This window comes from Vidua chalybeata, chromosome 2 (assembly GCF_026979565.1).
Source record: "Vidua chalybeata isolate OUT-0048 chromosome 2, bVidCha1 merged haplotype, whole genome shotgun sequence".
NCBI lineage: Eukaryota > Metazoa > Chordata > Aves > Passeriformes > Viduidae > Vidua > Vidua chalybeata.
Window position 1 is genome coordinate 81,553,576 of NC_071531.1, and position 21,228 is coordinate 81,574,803.

Sequence of the window (21,228 nt, forward strand, 5' to 3'; positions counted from 1 at the left end):
GTGTCGGGTAAATGTTTTGATTCCTTGCAGTATATATTTGCATATTTGAAGATTTCTGGTACTTATGACTCATTTTAGTTTGCTGAAATTTTAAAAAGAGCAAACTGGCAAGGCCCTTAATATTTATGGGATCACTGTGTAAGGGCTTTGAGATGCATGCCCTGAGCTGGGCATGCTGGGAGGGTGATGTATGTGCAGGTCCTAACCACTGGCATCTTATGGATAGCTGTAGTCACACCTCTGACTGTGTGACTCTTTAACCGTCACAGTCTCATCATCTCCAACCCTGAACCTGTTTTCTACCAACACCTCTGCTGAGTCCCTCTTGCTCTCCCCAGCATGGGTGTGGTGTTGTGGCATTGTGTCCTGCTTCTTGACTGGGGTGGGTAGGTGTTGTTGTCACAGGTCAGGCTGTAGCAGCAGGCAGCTCTGGCCCTTACAGAAGATCCTATGAAGTGTTGTAGAGCTCTAATGGAAAGTGAGGCTTCATCTTTAGTGACATTTTGTTTATACAGGTTTGTTTTCTTCATGCAAATATGCTGGGGGGTTGGAGGAAGAGAAAGCTTGCTGAGAGAGTAATGCTTGATGCCTGGAAGCATTTTTCTTCCTTGATACAAAAGCTTTTTCTTTAAATTTTTCAGTTTTATCACTTGTCATTTGCTGGGATCATGAAGGGTGGTAATATGCTCTGTGTAACCTTCTTACATGTATTTTCGTCTGGTACATTAATATCTTCATTAATACATGAGGAAAAGCAAGTTTCAACTTACTAGTTGCTGATCAGAACATGAAAGTGGTATTTCTTTTTTTTTGAAAAACGGTAATTCAAGGTTATGCATGTGCAGAAACAGCTACAACAAATACTTTTTTCAGCAGGTCTAGCTCATTTTATTGACATACTGTTTTGTAAACTGTGGGTGACTTGCATTGTTCTCAAGCAAAATAACTTGCATCAATCTACATAAGAGGGTAATTAATTAGCATATTTTCATTGTGGAAACAATCCAGATATTTTTACTCTACAGTGCTAGATTTGAGAGAGGAAAACTGAAATAACATTTTGGGTTTGTAGTTTGTTTTTAAGTTATTCTTCATTTCTGATTGTGCTGGAGAAACCACTGTGACCTTCTTAAATTTTAACTTGGCATAGCATTGAATGAAAATAAAGCAATACCTATTTCATCACTATGTGGAACATCAGTACAGCCTTAATGAGATGAGGAGAAGGCAGCTATTGCATGCCATAGCAAAGTGTAGTCCAAAACTTGCTGAGAACAAATGCAGGAGTTAACTGTTTTGTTTCTCTATGCGAAGCTGAAGCTAGCAGAGGAGGCTATGAGAGATGGAGAGTCGGATGTATTTTTTCAGGGTGTGCCTGGCAACTCTCCACATGCCACAGGTGAATAAAAATGAAAATATTGTCTTTGAATAGGCAAGGGCTGGCTCCTGTTTGCATGAGGCGGCAAAAGGTTTCAGAGCTGTCTGAACTTCTCTGGTCCATTGATGAAGTGTGGTTAAAACCACCGGTTTCTGAATCTGATGATACGCAGAAAACAGAGTGGTTATCGCTTTGCATGGATTGACAGCAAGTGGCTTTTGGGGGAGTGTACACTTGTCTCTGAAGGTTTACCTCTCCTCCTCTGCACCCTGACTATTCTGTCTGCTTGATTATTAACAGGTTCTTTTTTTTGTTTTTTTCTTTTTACCACCATAGGGTGATGGAGCAATGAGCCAGGAAGCTCAGAGCCTCCATGTAAAGAGATACCATACACAGGCTATTCAGGCAAATCCAGTTTACCTGTAGTGTTCTTAAGGAGAAATTCTTACAGCATTAAACTTGAGATGAGGTAATGCAAGAGTCTTCATTTTACTTTACTCATTCTCTGTTACAGTGCCTGATCTGTTACCATCATTGTCACTGTGACCTTAGTCCTCACTTTTAAGCACCACCTGAAGGGATAGATAGCATTGGAGGTGAGAAAGCTTTTCCTTAAGGCAGGGCACCAGTAAGATTTGCCTGACATTAACTAAGGATGTCTTTGGGGAAAGAAACCAGCTAAAAAAATTACTTCTGTTTCTTGCTGTTTTTACTCCTTAAGCCTTATTCCTGATAAGTTTTTTTTTTTTTTTTTTGAGAAATTACCCATGAACAGAGAGCATTTAAACTGATAATGTTGGCATTTTTAGTGGCTTTCTAATGGTCAGTGTTGCATCACTGGTGCCAATTTTTTATCCTTCTGTGAGAGAGATGGCTGCTGTGATTAAACTATTGCTGCTGCAGAGATGAGGACTAGGATCAGATTTTCTGGGTTTGAGTTCTGCTACTGAGATGAAGCGCTCAGCAGTACTGCTTGTGCTTACCAAGCATAAGCAGCTTCTTCTGTGACCGCTTCTGGGAAGCAGCAGGTTGGCCCAGCTCACTGGTAATATCCCTAATTTCAGAATATGTTCTGCCTCCTGCTTGCTTGTCTCACTCTTCCTGTGCCCACACAGAAAACCCCTCCTTGCATACAGTGGTGTTTTCAAGCTGGCTGTGCTGGTGATGGCTCAGCGCCCATGTTCTGCTTTCACTCAAGCTAGTAACCCTCCCACTTTTCATGGAGTACCACTAAGCTCTTCAGAGCTTTCCTGCATTTTTCTCTGGATATGTGAAAGAGCGAATGAATTTCCTAGTTTGCTGGCAAAGAGTTGGAGAAGTGTTTGACCCAGCAGTGAAAAAGTCCTTGTGACTATTCACTCAGGGACATGAAAGGCAAAGGAAACTACAAAAGATTACATAGACATATGGTCATTGTGAATGTTGGCAAGTTGGCACGATGCTATCTCTGCTGGGGAGTGTCAAGCTGATGGGAGAAGTGCAGTTGGGTTTTCAGTAACTTGAAAAAATTGAAATCAGACTTTTCTCTGTAACAGTACAGATGTGTTCTGCTTTCATTCCTTTTCATAAAACCAGAAGTATCAGGGTACTGCAATTCAGATGCGATTTTTGACTCAAGCCCATTTTCTCAGCCTGCTTATTTTGAATCAGATGGTGCAAGGGGCTTGAACATGGGTTGTCCTCATACCAGGTCAGTACATTTGTCTTTGCTCTGTGCTTAATTGATGTGATCTGCAAGCAAAAGAGAATTGGTGAGCTAATCTAGTGAAAGCTGTTCTCAGAGCTTCAGTTTTTAATCTCTTCCTGGAAGACAAGTGATGGGTGCAGTAGATGGTGCCAAATACAGGGACCCAAACAGTACTCCCACACTGGCAGAGAGCACGTTATCCCATCCTTGCTCTTTGTAATGACTTTATGCATTATGAAAATTCATGAGGATTTTATTTTCCTTTGGGTTAAGGAATTATCTGATCAGCTGTCTGTCATTCTGAGAGTGTCTGGATGCTGACAGTGTCTGGATGCAGTCTGTATTCCTCTTCCATCTCGACTCCTTTTAAAAGCTTCTGACTGGTATCCATTGTACTGGCAGTGTTCATGGGCTCTTTTTGGAGGGCACGCAAATGACTGAGGCCCAAAGCCAACTGGTGCAATGCTCAATGAGCACTGCAATGTTTAAATAGGCATGGAGGCTGGAGTTGTGTTGCCTAAACAGAGATATCTGCTGCCATGTTAGGAGCTTCAGGGTAGTACATCGTTGTTGTTCAAAAGGGCATGGATCTCTCAGCTTCCAAGATGCCTCTCGGGTGCCACTGTGCCCCAGTGACTGGGCAGATAAACTCTTGTAGGCTTCTGTTAATTAAGTGATAACTTGCTATGCAAGGGGGATAAGCAGTGTGATGCTTCACAAATTTTTATACTTCCTGATAAAACAGTAATTTACTTGATTGATTTTGCTAGTTCAATATATGATAGAATCATAGAATGGCTTGGGTTGGGAAGGACATTGAAAGACCATCTAGTTCCAGCCTCCCCCTGCTGTGGGCAGGGACATCTTCCACTGGACCAGGGTGCTCAGCCCCATCCAGCCTGGCCTTGAACACTTCTAGGAATGGGACATCCAGAACTTGTCTGAGCAATGTATCCAATATTAGCAATATCCATTTTTAAGGAAGTTGAAATATTGTTGGTTTTTTTAGGAGAAAGTGCAGGAAAGATAAGTTAAATGTTACAATGTATTAAATTAATTGTGATAAATTTCATTGGAATGTGCTTGTATCTAGCTTTTCAGTAGTGTACTATCACAGCAGGACAGGGGGTTGGCATTACACTGGCATTAGGCATGCATTGGCAGGTTCCACTATTTTAATTTGCTTCACTGTCATGTCTTGCAAACTTCTCTCTCCTCTCATGCTATCTGGTGCATTTACTAACTGGATATTGTTAAAGTAAATCTCAAGAAAGGGAAGGTGAAAAAATAGATGAAAGGAGCTCAAAAACTAAATGAAAAAAATGTCCAACTTTCCCTAGAGTTCAGGGTTTTTTTGTTGTTTTTTTCTTTCCACCTTTTGAAAACTATTAAAAAAACCTGTCTACCTTAATCTGGCACTGTGGTAGGTTTTTTGCATCTGGCCCCATGAGAATCCATTTCTAAACAGGTAGAATCTGCAAATAAATACAAATACTGACTTGGATTCTCTAACTGTCTAGGATTCCCAAAATGAGTGAAGCTAAGCTAATTTTTTTTTCTGTTTTCCTTAACAACACGAAACTCCCTCAGCTCACAGGATATACACCTGTTTTCACCTTCCTGATTGGGAATGTTCTTCAAAATGCCATTTTAAAAACATTTCCAAGCAAGACTGTGGATCTTTCCTGCGATCTGTACTTCTTCCCCCCACATTTTATAAATATCTTTGCAGACAAAAAGTACTGTAGCATTTAGAACCAGTTTCAAAGTTAATGGCTGAGCATGATGATCTTATAAGTTCTTTTCCAACCGAAATGATTTTCTGCTTTTATTCTTTTGGGTGATTCAGTTATTGATGGGATTCCATGCAGTGTGTAGGGCTTTTGAGGAGGAAAGCAATAGTTGTCACTGCCATGGAAAAGGAGAAGAAGCAGGAGAACCTCATAGGGTGACTCCCAGTTGCAGCGTGGAGCAAATTCCTGACCCGTTTGGTTACTACAGTAGTATTCCTGGGATGCCTCATGCAGATGGGGATGTTATTGCCATTCCCAGTCCTCAGAGAGGAATTGTGCTTCCCTTGAATTCTCCTTAGCTTCAGTCGTTCATCTGATCCTGAAGGGCTGTTGTGACAAGTTCTTCATGTGCAAGGGCAACATGAAGCTGGCTGAGTTTCAGCAAACACTGGTGCTGTGAGTGGTGCTTGTGTTGTGTATATGAAGTTGCAGAACGCTTTCAGGACAAATAGTCCACGGCAAAGCTGTTTTAATGAGCTGGAATGCCAATTGTAGCATATCCTACCCAATCTGGCAGTGTTCTGCTGAGCTGAAATACCTTCTTTGTTCTTAAAATAGCCCTCACAGATTCAGATTTTAATTGCAGATATTACAGCTGTCAAAGGAAAGGAGAGATGACCAGATGATTTTGTTGATAGCATAAATGAAAGCTGGGGATATGTTGAGTTCCAGCCTTTAGATCTTCCTTCATTTCAGATATGCCTGTGTGCTGCAGTGATTGCATGGGACAGAGGCTCTCTCTAATGTTAAGATGAACCCGAAGTGCACTGTGCCTCATTATATCCACCATGCTGACTAAACTGGTCTGACAAATAAGCATGTAGGGCTACAAGGATTTCAGCACTAGTAATGGTAACAAATAGGCATGGATATTAAATATCTTGGTTAAAGCCTGAATCTTGATAAATGCAGATGGAATTTACAAATATGCTGAGAGACTGTGATTCAGGAATTAATTTAAAACATAACAATAACTAAAGAAGTGAATAAAATAAAAGGATTTTAAATTTTGAGCACCAGACTGCATGTTTGCATTGCCTATTAGTCAGCACTGGTCAGGGGGTGAGAACTCCGAGTAAGTGAACTGAATCTTTTCAGCACAGATGTATCTGGAGCGATTTTCAACTGAGCAGGCTGCCATGTTGCTGTTTTACTTCATTACAAATCAAGTTCTCTTTAGTTTTGCAAGTTAATGGATCACCTTATGGAAAAGATACACGATAGGTTGTCTTTGGTTTGCATTTCTGCATTTCTGGTGCTGAGGATGGGTTTTTAGCTGGATGGAAAGGTGCCTGGCAGGTTCCTCAGACTGCAGGAACTCAGACTACATCCTGAGTGTAGGATGAGACCATCCACCTTAGGTGATAATGGACATGGGAAGGAAGGAAGAAAATAACAGAAATGTCCAGACTGAGTCTGCAGCTCAGTGCAATGCTGAATACACAAACTGACACTGTGATTCTGTCTTTGAGCCTTTCACTGTTCTGGACAAGAGCAGGAAGTCATCTCTCAGAGGGCAGAGGGAGCTTCTGCCAGCCTTGGGAGATTTCTGCAGGGAATCTGAGAGAATGATGGATGGATGGTAGCACACCTTGTCAGTCTTTCAGGGTTCACCATTGTCCCAGTGTTGCTGTTATATGAGGGTTTCCATTACATCTCTTATGCTTAGTATTAATCACAGTTAGCTACACATTCACACAAGGAAAGATCAAATGAGGGGCTGATACTTGCTGCACCTAGCAGATCTGGTCCTTACAGATGCATAGAACTTTCTTACCCATTCCTGTTGTAAAAGGTAGTATCATTCATGGCTGTTGAAAGTTTAATTATGCCTTTGCAGCATTCTGATGTGCCTGAAGGGATTTTGCTGAATCTTATCAACAACAAAAGCAAGGTACAAGATGGAGAATGTGATTTTGTTTGTGTTTTGCTTGAAGTACTGAAGATGGAGGGGCAGATTGTTGCTTCAGGAGAGCTAAAACCTTTTTCTTTTACTCTGGTGCGTATTACCTTGTAAGCACAGTAATGAAATAAATTTTAATTTTTTTTTCTTTCTCTGTATGTGTGACATGGACATTCTGCTCCAAAGATACTGGCCTGTTGTGCATCACTACATTCATTATATAACTAAAGAATATGTTGGTAACGGACACTGCGCTGAGTGAGGAGAGAGGCGTGTGAGTCCTCTGGGTGCCCTGTGGTGCGTGTCCTGGTGGCATGATACTTAACTCCCACTTCATTTTATTCCTTTGCACTTGGTTGACGTGAAAGGAGAAACAAGATGAGCTTTCTTCTCTAAAATATCGACTATCTTAATAAAAGTCTTTCAAAAGTGGAAAGCAGAATTGTTTCAAAGTTGCAAGAGCCATTTGAGCTGCCTTGCAGCCTCACCAGGAGTGGAGAACAGCAGAAGGTGCTGGTAATATGCTGGTAGCATATTTTTGGCAATAATTATCTTGAACTATTCTGTCTTAGTGAAGTTTGAAGAATGAAAGTGCATGCTTTCTGGCTGTCTTGTGTTTTGACGGCTTTTATTTTTTTTTTTAAATAGCTTCACAGTAAGTTTTGAAACATTGCGGCAGGGCCTTATCCTGACCATCGATTCAGGGAAATCTTTCAGTTGTGGTATCAGAGGTTCCACTTCTCTGAAGACCTTTACAAACTCGGCATTTTATTAACGGTGAGTAGCAGACATTGCTCCATATCCTTCTGATTGCTGTGTGTGTGTTCCACTCAACTTTGCTGGATGGAAAGTGGGAGGAACATTTCAGCATCTCATATTGTTTACACCATTTATGAGCAAATGATTTAAAAGCAAAAGCTTTGGAGGAGGTAATGTAAATGAAAATTGGGAGCTTAAGGAAATTGCACCTGATGACCAAACCCTGTAATTTTGCAAGCCAGAAAGCAGGCGTTGTTTTTCAGACAACCCAAAAAACCCCACAACCCTACATCCCACTCTCAGATGGAATTGAAAGTAGCAATGAAAAAGGTATTTGTTCATGGTCTGTTTGTACCAGCATAGGGAGAATATTACTCAGACTAGGTGGTACTAGCAGCACTGAAGAAAATAAGGCACACTCAAATTTTTCTTTTCACAATGAGTGCAATTAATGATTAGGAAGAACTCATCCAAAAATGTGATTCATGGCTGTCAGCTGCTTTCACATCTGGGTGCCTCTCTGAGAAGGTTGTGTGGCTCAGTTCAAAGTGGTGCACTAGATCCAGGAGCCATTTGGCCTGAACTGAGCAGTCAAGCAGTGTGCTGTTGACCTTAAATTCTGTAAGGCACTCAAATTGCTTGTGTGTGTATATTTTCAACATATTCATGTAAAGTTTTTTTTATAGTTCTAAAATGGGAATTGTCTCATCCTGAGGAGGTGGTAAGTATAAAGCAATGAATATTGTGGTTTTACTTTGAAGTACTTTTTAATACCTGCTTGTCCCTGGCGTGCTCAGTAGTCCTTGCTTTCTTCCTTGACCACCAGTTGGACTGCTGGTGGTATCCCTTGCATTAGTGTGCTGGATAAACACTTGAGGTGCACTCTGAGGAAAAAGTATTTTGCATCCAGGTGTTTATTTAATGCAAAGTGAGGCTGAAAGATTAATCAGATAATTACACTAATAGCATAGTGTTCTTTTTAAGAAAAGGATTGTGGAATACTAAGTTAGTATTGCACAACACGTCCCTATGCGGGAAAGGGAGGAGGAGTTCTTCAGGGACTCTGCTACTCTCAGTAGGTATCAGACTATCAACATATTAAAATAGCTTTCAGTGCATGTGGACCAGGATAGTTAGTCACAATGTTTGATGGGAGTTAATGACTGTTTCTTATTCTGTAGTCATAGGAGGTAAAAGAAAGCATCTAAAGATCAATCTATTCTTGTAAAATTGGGAGGAGACTTCCTTTCTTATTCTCCTTTAATTTAATATTATATGGAGGTGCTGGATGAGGCTTGCCTTGGAGTTAACATGGCACCCCATTTAACAAAATGCCTTGGAGTTAACAAAACCCCATTTGTATTGGGTTTAAGTCTGTATAGACTTGAAAATTCCCCCTGGGCTGCAAAGCTAAGTGGTAAATGATAATGCAGGAAAATACTTTCATCAGCCCTCAGGAAAGGCTGCCTGACCAGCTCATCCTTCCCAAAGATGGACAAGATTTGGGAACTGAAAAAGGCCAGGTCTCCGTGAGCCTGAGTTCAGACCTGCCCAGACAGAGGAGAGGCATTTTTGCTATGCAGAAGCTGTTGTAGCAGGAGCACGTCTGTGCAGATGGGCTGAGGTCACTCTCTTCAGCCAGTGGACTTGCTCTGGTCTGGAGGATGTGTCACTGGAATAGCAGTGGCCTATACATGCCCCAAAATGCCATGCTCAGAGGTGATGTGGGTGTACAGTGGGGCAAGGGAGCTCCTGTTGCAGAACCAGCTTCCTGATGTCTGGAGGAGGGTCAGCTCTCTGGTGTGAGCTCTTACAAGTTCAGATGCTGCACAGATGGGTTGGAGATCCTAATGTGAGCTCTCAGCCTGCTTAGTCAAATTTGTGTGCTTGAAGTTAGGCTCAAATCCATATTTGGGCACCCATTAGGTTGTTTCAAAACTGTGCTAAGCAGCAATGTTCACAGCTTCTCTACAGTGTCAACATCTTCTAGTTCTTCACTGCTCTCAGGGTAAAGAATTTCTTCCTAATCCAACCTGACATAACACAAATCTCTCCTCTTTTAGTATAAAACAGTTCCCCCTTGTCTGATCACTATCCATGTAAAAAATTACTTTCTCTTTTTTATAAGTCCCCTTTAGGTACTGGAAGTGTGCAAGGAGGTCTTACCAGAGGCCTCTCTTTTTGAGGCTGAACAACCCCAACTCTCTAAGCCTTTCTTCATAGCAGACAGGCTCCAGACCTCTGATTGTTTTTGTGACCCTCCTGTGCACTCACTCCAATAGATCCACATCCCTCTTCTGGTCAAATCCCAGAGCTGGATGAGATACTTCAGGTGGGGTCTCACGAGGGCAGAGCAGAAGGGGAGAATTGTCAGCCTGCTGGTCATGCTTCTTTTGATACGAGCCAGGATACAGTTGGCTCTCTGGGCTGGTTGTGGCATTAATGGAATGGCACTGTCATTTCTATGCCAGACAGCAGGGAGGCAGCTATGGTCTCAGCACTGTATAAAGGTCTTCAAAGGCAGGGAGAGGTGCAAGAAACTTCAGAGCAGTGACTTAGGGATAGTCTTCCAGGCAGTTCCTGAGGGGAAGGAGGGAGAAACAGAGCTTCTGGGAAGGTGTGTGGGTTGCTGCCATGCTTGCTGCCCTGGAGAGCTATACCTCAGCCTCTTGCAGCAGCTGGAGCCTGGCACGGTGGAGGCTCCCCGGTAGAAGACATGGATGCCAGGGCAGTAGCCGCTGTGTCAGTGTTAGTCACACAGCGTGTGGCCGCCTGAGCTCCCTCTTGTCATCGTTTTGAAGCTGAAATTCAGTGGCAGTTTCACAATGGCACAGCTCCCCATGCGAGGGAGGGAAAGTAGGTCACAGACTGCCCTGCTGGCGTTTGTTTGTAAGTAAGGCTGTAGGGCCGTGCTGAGAGCTGAAGGCACTGAAGATCCAGCAGCCAGAATGTGTTGTGTTTCTCACCCCTTTCTTTTTTCTCTGACTCTGGCATGGGAGTTGACTGGGGAAGAGATGCTGAAAGGTTTGGTTGACTTGCCTGCTATCATTACTTCTGTTTCAGTAGATCCCAAAGGTTTTTTGGTATGACTGGGCACCAAGCATTGTGCAGGTTGGTCATGTTGCCCATGTGCCAAAGAGGAAATGCTTCAGGTGGATGAGCTACAGCACAGATAAAGCACAAGGGGCATTTAAAGTTTTGGTTGCTGAAGTGTGTGTTTAATGTCTGCGTGCCTGAATTGCAGAAAGTGCTTCAGGATACCAATATAAGGCCTTCCAGCCCCAGAGGCAGTGACAGCATAGCAGCACCTGTATTTCAGCAGTGATACTGCATGTTGAGTGGACGCTCCCTCCACTTCCTTTTAAAGCTGTGGTAAGCCAGTGATCTGAGGGTTGGGAGAGAAGCAAATGAAGTGGGAACTCAACCCTATAACTGAAAGTTGTATAGCTCGAAGCTTTAACATAGCCAGAGTGTTGCAAAGACTGGGTTAATGCAGTTGTTGTACAGATAACCAGAGAACTGTCTGGCAAACGCTTGGATGCAGAGCTGGAACTGAGATCTGCATTCATGCATCAGCAGTTGGAGCTCAGAAGAGTGGAGGATCTCCAGCCACACTGACCTGTGGTCCATGATGGGGAAGGGTTTGGGGCTGGTGCCCCTGGACGCTCCTCCACCTGCGCAGTTCTAGAAGTGGACAGAATGTTTTTCCTTGCCCTAGCTGGAGCAGATGGGGGCTCCAAAGTGGCACAAAAGGGAGCACAGATCAGGTTATCTTCTGAGCGCTGGCCTCCCAGTATTTTCTTGGAGAAGCTGGAATTTTTGGTGTAATACAAAACAGGATCAGGGAGCAATTCAAGTACCACTGCTATGTTTATTCAGTATTTTTTCCTTTTTTCATTTGGCTCAAATGTGGAAACTACTTAAGAAATAAAAAGAAATCCCCTTAACTGGGTTCCTGTGAGGGATATCACTGGGTGTTCTGAGGACTGTCCATCACTTACTAAAAAGGTAATTTAAAACATTGTGACTATTTTTGACCACCACAACTTTTCAGCTGTTGCTTAGCTACCCCTTGGCAATGACCTTTTCCAGCAGAAATGATGATGTGAGCCTCCAGGCTGAAAAGGAAAGAGCACAGAACACCCAAAGTCATTACCCTGAACTCAGTGTTTTCTGTTCCTTCCAGGAGCTCCTGCGTGATTTCATAGAATCACAAAATAATAGAATCATTAAGATTGGTAAAGACCTCTAAGATCACTGGCTCCAACCATTGACCCATGTCCACCACTAAACCATGTACCTAAGCGCCAGTTACACAAATGTTAAATCCCTCCAGGGAGGGTGACTCCAACACAGCTGCCCTAGACAGCCTGTTCCACCCTTTCAGTGGAGAATTTTTTCCTATCTAACCTCCCTGGAACTTGAGGCCTTTTTCTCTTCTCCTATCACTTGTTACATCAAAGAAAAGATCAACCCCCACCTTTCTAGAGTATCTGTTCAGGTAGTTGTAACAGAGCGTTTGACAAAACTGTCAGAAATTTTGAGTAATAGTTAGTGGGATTCTATCTTAAATGTAAGTTGTGAATTCTTCAGTTTCTGAGCTGTCATTGCCTTCCAGTTGGTTCCTTTGTGGAATTTTGGTGCCATCAAGGTAGAAGCATTGCCTTTCTGCAGGGAGTCAAAGCTGAGTATGCCAACCTTCCCTGGCGTTTGGGTCGGAGCAGCAAACAAACTATATGTGGCAAGCAGTATGGCACTCCTTCAGTCATGGCCTAGGCATTGCTTGGTTTGGTGGTTCTTGTGTCCAGAAAGAGTCTCAGAGGTTCTTCCCTGCGAGCCATGGGCAAGTGCTCTTCAGTGTTGGGGTCAGTGGCTTCACAAACTGCTATCTCCATGACCTGGAGGGAGCTCTGTGGGATTTTGCAGAGAGAAAGGCAGTCTGTGATATGTTTTTATTTCTTTTTTTTTCATTTTCAACTTCTCATGTCCTGAAAGATAGACCTGAATTATAAGTATTGTTTTTATCAGTCTGGCAGGTCATTTTTAGAGAGAAGGAGGAAGTTAGTCCATCCTGCATTGTGTACATTTCATTGAAATGATAAGTACTGATGCACTAAAAACTCAAAGTCTGACTTACTTTGGTTTGCTTAGCTTTCAGTAACACTTCTGCAGTAGATTCAGCCCATAATCTGCACTTGTCTCTTGTTCTGTTAGATCGTGTTCTGAGTGGGGCAATCTTTCTATTTCTTTTTCTGGGAGAAAGGGAGTGGTTTTGCTTTCAGTGGAATTTAACTCTCATTCCCAGTGAAAGCCAGTTCAGTTGTGCAGGTATGTGTGGACACAGAAGGACCAGTAGGTACAGACCCAGACAAACAGCCTGTGCAGCAGAGAAGGCAGGAGATGATCCTAACGTTGCAGATTTGGCATCTGAACATAGGCTTCCATTATCTGAATATGGAACAGGACAGCTTCATTTCGAAGCCCAATGTCAGAAATCTTCAGCTTGTGTCAAAACCAGTGAGGGGAGAAGACAGAGGCTTTATCCCAGCTTTCTGTAAGCTGTCAAAAGTAGAATTTCATAATATGGATGCTGTAGCCTGCACTGCATTTTTTGGATGGGTTATGTAGAATCCGATCGCCTCCTATTCTGACATTGTAAAGAACAGTGGACTGCAATGAAGTTATGGAGGAATTGATTTTCCATACCTTTGAAAATAGAGTTATGAGTTAATAAACTGTTTGTTGGTTAAACATCATCCCTAAGTAAACCCAAAGTAAAAATTGTCTTCCTCACTGTTTGTGACGGTCCTTGTTTCACTTATTTGACAGATTCGCTGGGTCCAAGGAGTAGCAACCTTGCTGCTTTAGATTAACTGTAATGATCTAGCAAAACTAAATAAACAGAAAATTAATATGGTCATCAAAATTATGCTAATGGCAACTTGAATGACAAAACCTAAGAAATGCATTGGAATTCATTAAGTCTTGTGCCACTGTGAAAGATGCCAAAAAACATCTGTAAAGAGTTACCTAGTTCATGTTTTGTGTGTGGGTACAAAGCAGTTTGCATAGTGAGAGGAAAGCAGTCTCATTATCTTAGGGGAGTCCAGTAGTAGTTTATTACAGAAAAAGAAGAGTCAGGGGAAGAGAAGTTGTATTACTTTTTAAATCCTCAAACTTTGACCCTGTACTTTTTCACTACAGTATTATCCCAGAAAATCAAGCGGTGGGATCTCTAGAGGTTTTTGTGAAGGATCATATTTTTGAAGAAAGGTAGAATTGGAAAAGATGCAAAAAATTAAATACATTAAAAAGTTCTCACTTGTTAAGCTGCTTTGCAAACAGTTTTAGAAGACAGCAGCGAGGTTCAAGTTCAGAATCTAGCGTCAAGATGCTTAGGTGCTGCAGTGTTTGATTTCTCATCTGCTGCAGGACAGATGCCCAGGACACAGAATGAGTCAGAGCTTTAGCTGAAAAACAGTATGTAAGATCTTGGTCCTGTGAAATTAAGAGAAAAGTTTAAAACTCTCTATGTTGAATGGTTGCCTGATCACTTTCATTTATGAGTGATAACAGTAACAGCATTGCATTAGAGAAGAACAGCATTTCAGACTGGTGAAGGCTTGTGATGGCAGGCTGCTGAAGGCTCCCTTGTCGCTGTATGCCAAACCAGAGGGAAGGACATTGATCAGAAACATGGCTAATAGTCCTGGCCAAAATGCCCTGTCCCTCCACAGGACCTGACAGCCCTATCTCTGCTTGGCACTCTATGAAAATAGAGCTTCCTCCTGACCTGCTGCCTGGGGGTGCAGTTTCATGTCTCCCTGCAGATCTGGTGTGGAGATGTCCTTTTGGGTTGCAAAATTTAAATTTGTTGGGCACTGTTACTGGGGGTGTGAGTCACTCCATGCTCGGAGGAAGGGGATGTGCCCCCAGGCTGGAGGAGTTCCCAGTTAAAGAGTAGTACAAGTCTCTGCAAGTGAGCTCAGTGAACGGGGAAGGGAGGATGCAGGAGAAGGGTGTGCAGGGTTGGCAAGTGTGTGTGTTGCAGTTTCGAAGAGTCAGGTAAATGCTCAGACTTTCAGAGGGTAAATCAAGGTGGTGACTGGTAGTGCGTTACTTTCCCAGCTGTAACTTGCTCTGAGTAGCTGCCTTAGTAAATACATATCCCTCTCTCTGAGAGTGGCAGGGAGTGACCTGCCCTTTAATCTCAATGTAGCAAAATACACAAGAGCAGTTAGAAACACACTCTAATTTTCCACCTCACATTCTTGTGCAGATATGCTTTTAATTATGTCGGGCTCTTTTTGAAAACATTTAGCTGCCCCTGAGTGACCCAGGGATTAATTTTTCTACCCTGAATCAATACTAACTATATTGAAAGTACTGCTGTCCTGCTGAGCTGTGTTAGATGTCCAGCAGGCTGGGCTTCATCTGGCTGAACATCAGTATTCATGAGATGGCAACATAGCATGAGCTAGGCACACCGGCATCCCCTCTCTCCCTTGTGGATAAAGTTGGTACCCAGCAGTGTTTCGTTGATTCTTTTGAGGCATCTTTTTTGAGTGGGATGCATTGCCTTGCTGAGGTGCTGGTTGCTTTTGCCTGATGAGGGTGGGAGCATTCCCCAGGACAAGCCTTAACATGGGTTGGTTTTAAGTGAGAGTAGTTAATCTCTGATTAAAAACTGTTCAGTTCCTTTGTGTTGGTTTGAACATACTTCATAGAACTGTTTGGGTCTGAAGGGACCTGAAAGATCATCTAGTTCCAGTCCCCCACTGTGGGCAGGGTCACCTTCCACTTAGACCAGGTTTTTCAGGGCCTCATCCAACCTGGTCTCAAATACTCCAAGGATGGGGTACCCATGTTCTCTCTGGGCAACCACCCGGACAGTAAAGAATTTCCTTGTAATGTCTAATCTAAATCTACTCTCTGTTTCAATGGTTTTAAATGGAGAATGAATAGGTTGATAATTTTTTATACAGTTTTGGGATGAGCACATGCCTGAAAGTTTTGCTTCTTTTACTGGATGACCTCATTTGTATGAGTACAGCAGTCCCCAAAATACACTGCAGTGTAGGAACACCTCAGCTTGCTTTAAATGGTGTGTTGAGAACTAGCTGCAATCAAGCAATGGCAGCGGCATGGAGCTCAGCACAAGCTCATTTTCCCTACTGCTTGTGTGCACCAAACATCTTGGAAAATAGTATAGACATACTTGTAGCACTTATGGAAGAAGAGTGTCATACATAAAATTACTCTAATTAGCTGTCTTTGGGAGTGGTGGTGATTCTCCCCCTGAAAGTTTACACCTGGTATGTGCTTGGGCATGGAAGAGTTTATTTCAGAAATTAGGATTAATGGGTTGAATGTCTTAAGTTTATACAAACGCTATATTCAGTGTACTCAACAATTTCAGTTATTTTCTGTCTGTTATTTCCTCTTTTTCAGTCCATTTATTTAGTTTCCTTAAGGGTTTTGTCTAATACACATTTCTGAAATATAAGTATTAGTTTCCCTTCTTCCTTTTAGGCTGTCCTAAATAAGAGGCCTGGTATCATATGAAAGGTTTGTTGTAAAGATGGGTAGGATGGAAAACCATTCTCTTCATGGTGCACACTGCATTGCTTTAGGATAACTCAAATTTCTGCAGTTCAAGAAACAAGAATTTATTTATATTGATTTAAGGAAAAGCTAAAGGGGTTACATTTGCATATTTAATGTAGTTAGCATTTCAGTTATTTGCATTAGCAATTGCTTCACCTCCAGTATTAATAAGGCAGGTGCTTTTGTATAAATAAAAAATGAAAAAAGATGAGAAAAAAAAGTAAAGAGATTAGTGCCACAGGTTGATTTTTGTATAAAGGTAATGACTTCCAGCTGCCACAGTAACACTCAATATTTCCCTAGTGATACCTTGAGTCAGGAAAGAAATTAACTTCTGTATATTAAGTTAGCAGTGGCAAACAAAATTGAAGATGAAAAGAAAATGAAGAGGCAAGGAAAAAGGCTCCGTTCCTCAACACTGCCACAAGGAACACTCAATTCTAATTTCAAGATTTGGTTATTTCCTTTAATGCCCAACAGAAGTGAAAAATGCTATGGTAGCACTGGGCCATATGCAAATCCCTTTTTAAACTTGTGGGACTTAGATTAGGCCTATCTTTTATTAGGTTTTTTTTGTTTTGTTTGTTTGTTTTTGTTTGGTGGGGTTTTTTTTTGTTTTTCTTTAGGGTTTTTTGGCTTTTTAAATTTTTTTCCAGAAACAAAGAGGCAAGATAGCCTGCTGAAGTGGTGTGTTACAAAACATCTGGATCGTCCCTGCATATGAAGATCCGCCTTACTTAATGCATCCTGTTGTTTTAATGGAGTTTCACTGGGTGATGTAGATTAAAGCTAGTCCTGTGTGGAGCTACCTGAAGTCTTCTGCATAAATGCAGTGTCAAGTGCTCACTTAGGAGGAAAATCTGCAGGTGTTTCATTTTGCACCTCTGTCCCTGTGGTGTGTTTGTGTAGCCAGAAGAAGCCAAAAGAAGATGAGGATTGGATATGTTATCCCAGCAATGCCTTGGAGCTTTCCTCCCATAGAGCTAGAGTGGACTTGAGGAAGCTGTCTGATCTCCAGTAATGTAATGACTGTTTTCCCTTCTTTGGAAACAGAGCAACTCTGTTAGGGCATAGGAAGGAAGCCAAAAAATCAAATTGGATGAGAACAAATAATGAAATTAGCTAGTGCTGGTTCCCTGACAGAGCTAATAAATGGGGCAGAAAATATAACAGAAACCACAAATGAAGATGGGGTTGTCTATGTTTTTTTAAGACACTGTGTGTGTAATATATACACATTTCTATTTCTCTCTCTCTATACATAAATGTATTTTATTTTTTTAATCTTGACAGTATCATTTAAAAACAATCATGTGCTTTTGGAGTTTCTGGTTCTTGCCACTGCAAATTCTTTTCCTAAATTGTTAAAGAGACCTGCAAAAATTTAAGGAGCTTGGCATTGCTCTTTAAATGGGCAGGATCTTGGAAAGAATTAATTTCTCTTGTAATGCAGTTAGTTCTATCATGTTTGAAAACCCCTCTGACCAGGAATACTGAATTAGAGCTGGCTGTGGGTGTTAAGTGTCTCCACAGATACCTTTGCTTGTGTTGAAGAAAGGAAAGAAGGATTAAGGGTGGAAGGTCCTGTCTGTGTTTGTGTTTCCTGGAGAGGAGCTGTCCTGCACCCAGCTGGGCTGAAGAGGACCTGGCACAACAAGTTAAGCAAGGTGCTTGTCCTTGGCAGGAGCATCTTGCTGAACAAAAACCTGTTGCCACTTGTGTACTGTGGCTTAGCAAAACGAAACAGAACGGCCCAGGGGAGTGGATGCTTCTCAGACAGCTAACCACCAATCATGAAAGTCCTGCTGTATAATGTGAAGCAGCCAAAAACTGGTAGCTGCCATTGCCTATGCAGGGGCTGAGGGCAGAAGGTGCAAGAGAAAGCAGATGTTGCATGCACTTGGGTTTCTTCAGGTCAAAACTTAAAAATCTGTTGCTGCTGAACACGTGGTGTACTTCATGTGAATTGTGCTACTATATGCTTGGCCCTCGGGACCGATTGCTATGTAAATGCAAATTATTTAATTAACATTATTGTTTCCGTTTGCCATAATATGATTTTTATGAGCATTTCTAGATTAAAGTTCACTTTAGAAACATAGCAATTGCTTCCAAATTGCTTGGCTGTGCACTGCATTTTAAACCTCCTTAATGCAGTAAGGAATCCTTACCATTCCTTAAGCATCAGATGAGCAGCCAAAAGAAAAAATATAACCAAGATGGGTAAATATAACACTTCAGAAAGCATAAGAAAAGCCCTGTTTATTTTGACATGGCAGAACAAGTAATTCATGACTGGTAACAGGACAAAAAATATTCAGAGAAGAAACTTGTGTCTTCTGGGAGCTGCCTGTATGAACATACAGCTCATTGCTTGCTGTTTTTTTTTTCTTTTCCATGGGTTGGAGGATAGTTCACAGATCAGTTGAAACACTTTTGGAATAGGAATGTATTGTTCTGGACTGTGGTTTATCTTGTAAAATTGTTCATGGTGAAAAATTTCAGAGCAATCCCTTTATTATATAAAGGGATTTATATATATAAATGTGAAAAAGGAGAAGTGTTGGACAATGTCCCCTTACTTTGCCCTGTGATAGAGTTTTCCTGAAGTTTGCAGCTTTTTCAGAAGTTGTTACTTATGTTCCTGCAGTCTTAAGACTAAGCCAATTACGCATCGGTGCATGGAATTCCAAACAGAGGAATGTTTCCATCACCAAATTTTCTATCCTTTTTCCTCTGTGGAATTTTTGTCTGCATTAATTTAGCAAGGGGTTGGTAAATTACTGTCTTCTTTTGTGTTTGGGGCTTGTTTATTTTAGGTGGTTTTTTTTTTTTTTCAAGTGGTAGCAGAGCACAAGCTTGTTGGGTGTTTCACATTGAAGGTGCAAAGCAGGCAAAAGTACTCAGCACTTTCCAGTGAATGTAAAGAAATTCATGTACAGAGGAACATTTAGTAAGCCATAGACTTTTGCTTTGAAAGGAGAAAAAAGTGTCCTGTTACCCCCAGCCAGGTTTTGTATTGCTGTGTCTGAGCAGACGGTGTGTAGCTGCTAACACTTCCCTGCATATCTCCAATGGTGCTACAGCTGTTGGTATCTGTAGGAGCTGGAACTTCACTCCTTGGTTTGGGTCTCTCCCCATCTGCCTGTGGCACTGTGAGCACTTGCATGGGGCTCGTGAGAGTCGCTGGCTGTGCTGCTGGGCTCAGTGTAAACACATAGAGGAAAAAATAAGTGTATAATTTTTTCCTTCTGCATAATCTAAGGTTTCACTGGTCACAGCAGCAGATCTGAATTTGCCAATCAGAAATGGTGCAGCATATCTTTAGTCTTTATTTGCATCTACAAATTTGGCATCTTTTTTGCTCTTCCATCAGTTGAGATATGCAATAGTTTATGTTCCTGATTAATGGTTTACCTCTATGCCTCCAAATGTCAACAAAAATCTACATTGCAGAAGTTTACTAAGCACTTCTGAGTGTTGGTGAGGAAATCTACATACATTTCAGCCTCTTGTACAGGGTGTGTTGTTGACCTGCGACTTCTTTCTGTTTTTGGAGAGGGAGAGGGGGTGCTTTCAAGAGCCAGCCTCAGTACAGTAAACAGAATAGACAGGGTTTGAAGTGACTGACTTTTTTATTTTCAGTCTTTCTTCATCCTGCTTGGGGAAGGGGAGGGTGAAGCATTTGATTAGGCACGGGTTGGAGGGCAGTGGCTGGAGGGCAGTGTGCTGTTGCAGTCCTTCCCTTGTCCCTGCAGCAGGGCTCACCATACCTGCAGCCGCCCTAGGTCACAGCCTATCAGCTGAATATTTCAGTTTTGAGCTGGGTGAATTAGAAGGTTCCTATTAGGCTGGGCTGAGATCAGGGGTTGAGTTTTCTTGCAGCTGCAATACCTTTCGGTATATTGAGAGAGACAGAATAAGGAAACAAGAGCGTGAGACAGTGTATTTTTAAATGGATTGGAAATACAGAGGTGGGTCCTTGCCCCTCTGCCTGCACTGGGCACTGCCCTGAAGTCAAACCTCTGTGCAGAGGAGTGTTTAATCTGTGCACACAGGCACAGGGCGGGGGGGGGGGGGGGGAATTGCTGCTCTGTTCCCTCCCTCCCCACCTCCTCAGAGAAATTTCATTCACAGCCAAGATGTCCAATTGGTTGATTTATGATGTGAAGGGTATTTTTAAAATTTATTTTCTTCTCTCAGCTTTGCTCTTAAAAAGCCAGCTGAGTTCAGTTCTCCCAAGGCAGGAGGAACATTTTCTGTCAGTTTGATTGATCTGTGAATAACTCTGATGTTCCAAGGCATAATGTTAATAGAGTTTGTGGCGTAAAGTCATATGAAGAAAATCTAAAAATAAAGAGCAGGTTGATTAACGTCCACAGCCTAAAAAGAGTACTGCTTGTGGAGCAGCCAGAGACTGGCAGTATTTGGAGAGGGGTTTTCTAAAAGGGGGGCTGGAAATCACTGTGTCTGGAAATGGGACTAAATTGTCTTCAGAATAGTTTCTTAAATTGAAACCAAACTGAAATTTTTCTTCCTGGGAAAGTGCCAATCAGCTGTGGAGCCCATGCTATGTTGCTGGCAGTGCCTGGGCTTGGCAAGGGACAGCTGGGAGGGGGAGGGCAGGAGGCTCCGTACCTGCTCACCCCCTCTGGAGGGCCCCAGGGGCACTCGGAGACAAAGTAACCTGGTCATTTGTATGGTGTAAGACTCTTTACTAATGATTGCTGGATTTTTCTCGTGGTGTTTCTGGTCATGCTCCAATGCCTAACAGCCTTCTCAGTGAAGAAATTTATTCCTAATATTGGATCTAAACCCTCCCTGATGCAACTTGAGAGTGGTTTATCTTGTCTTATCACTTGTTCCTTGGGAAAAAAGACTGATCTCCACCTGTCTGTAACCTAGGTAGTTGTAGACACAATTGGAGTGGTGAATCTTGGTCAAAGAGAAATCCTGTCATCTTTGTGAGCAAGATCAAGACCTGATTGCTGAAGTTGTGTCTCTTTCTCACTCCCGTCTCCAGAATCCAGAGGGAGCATGTGCAGAAGTGCCAGGACAAGTCTCAGCTGTAGCTAGAGCAGGTCACAGCCATAGCCTGCCC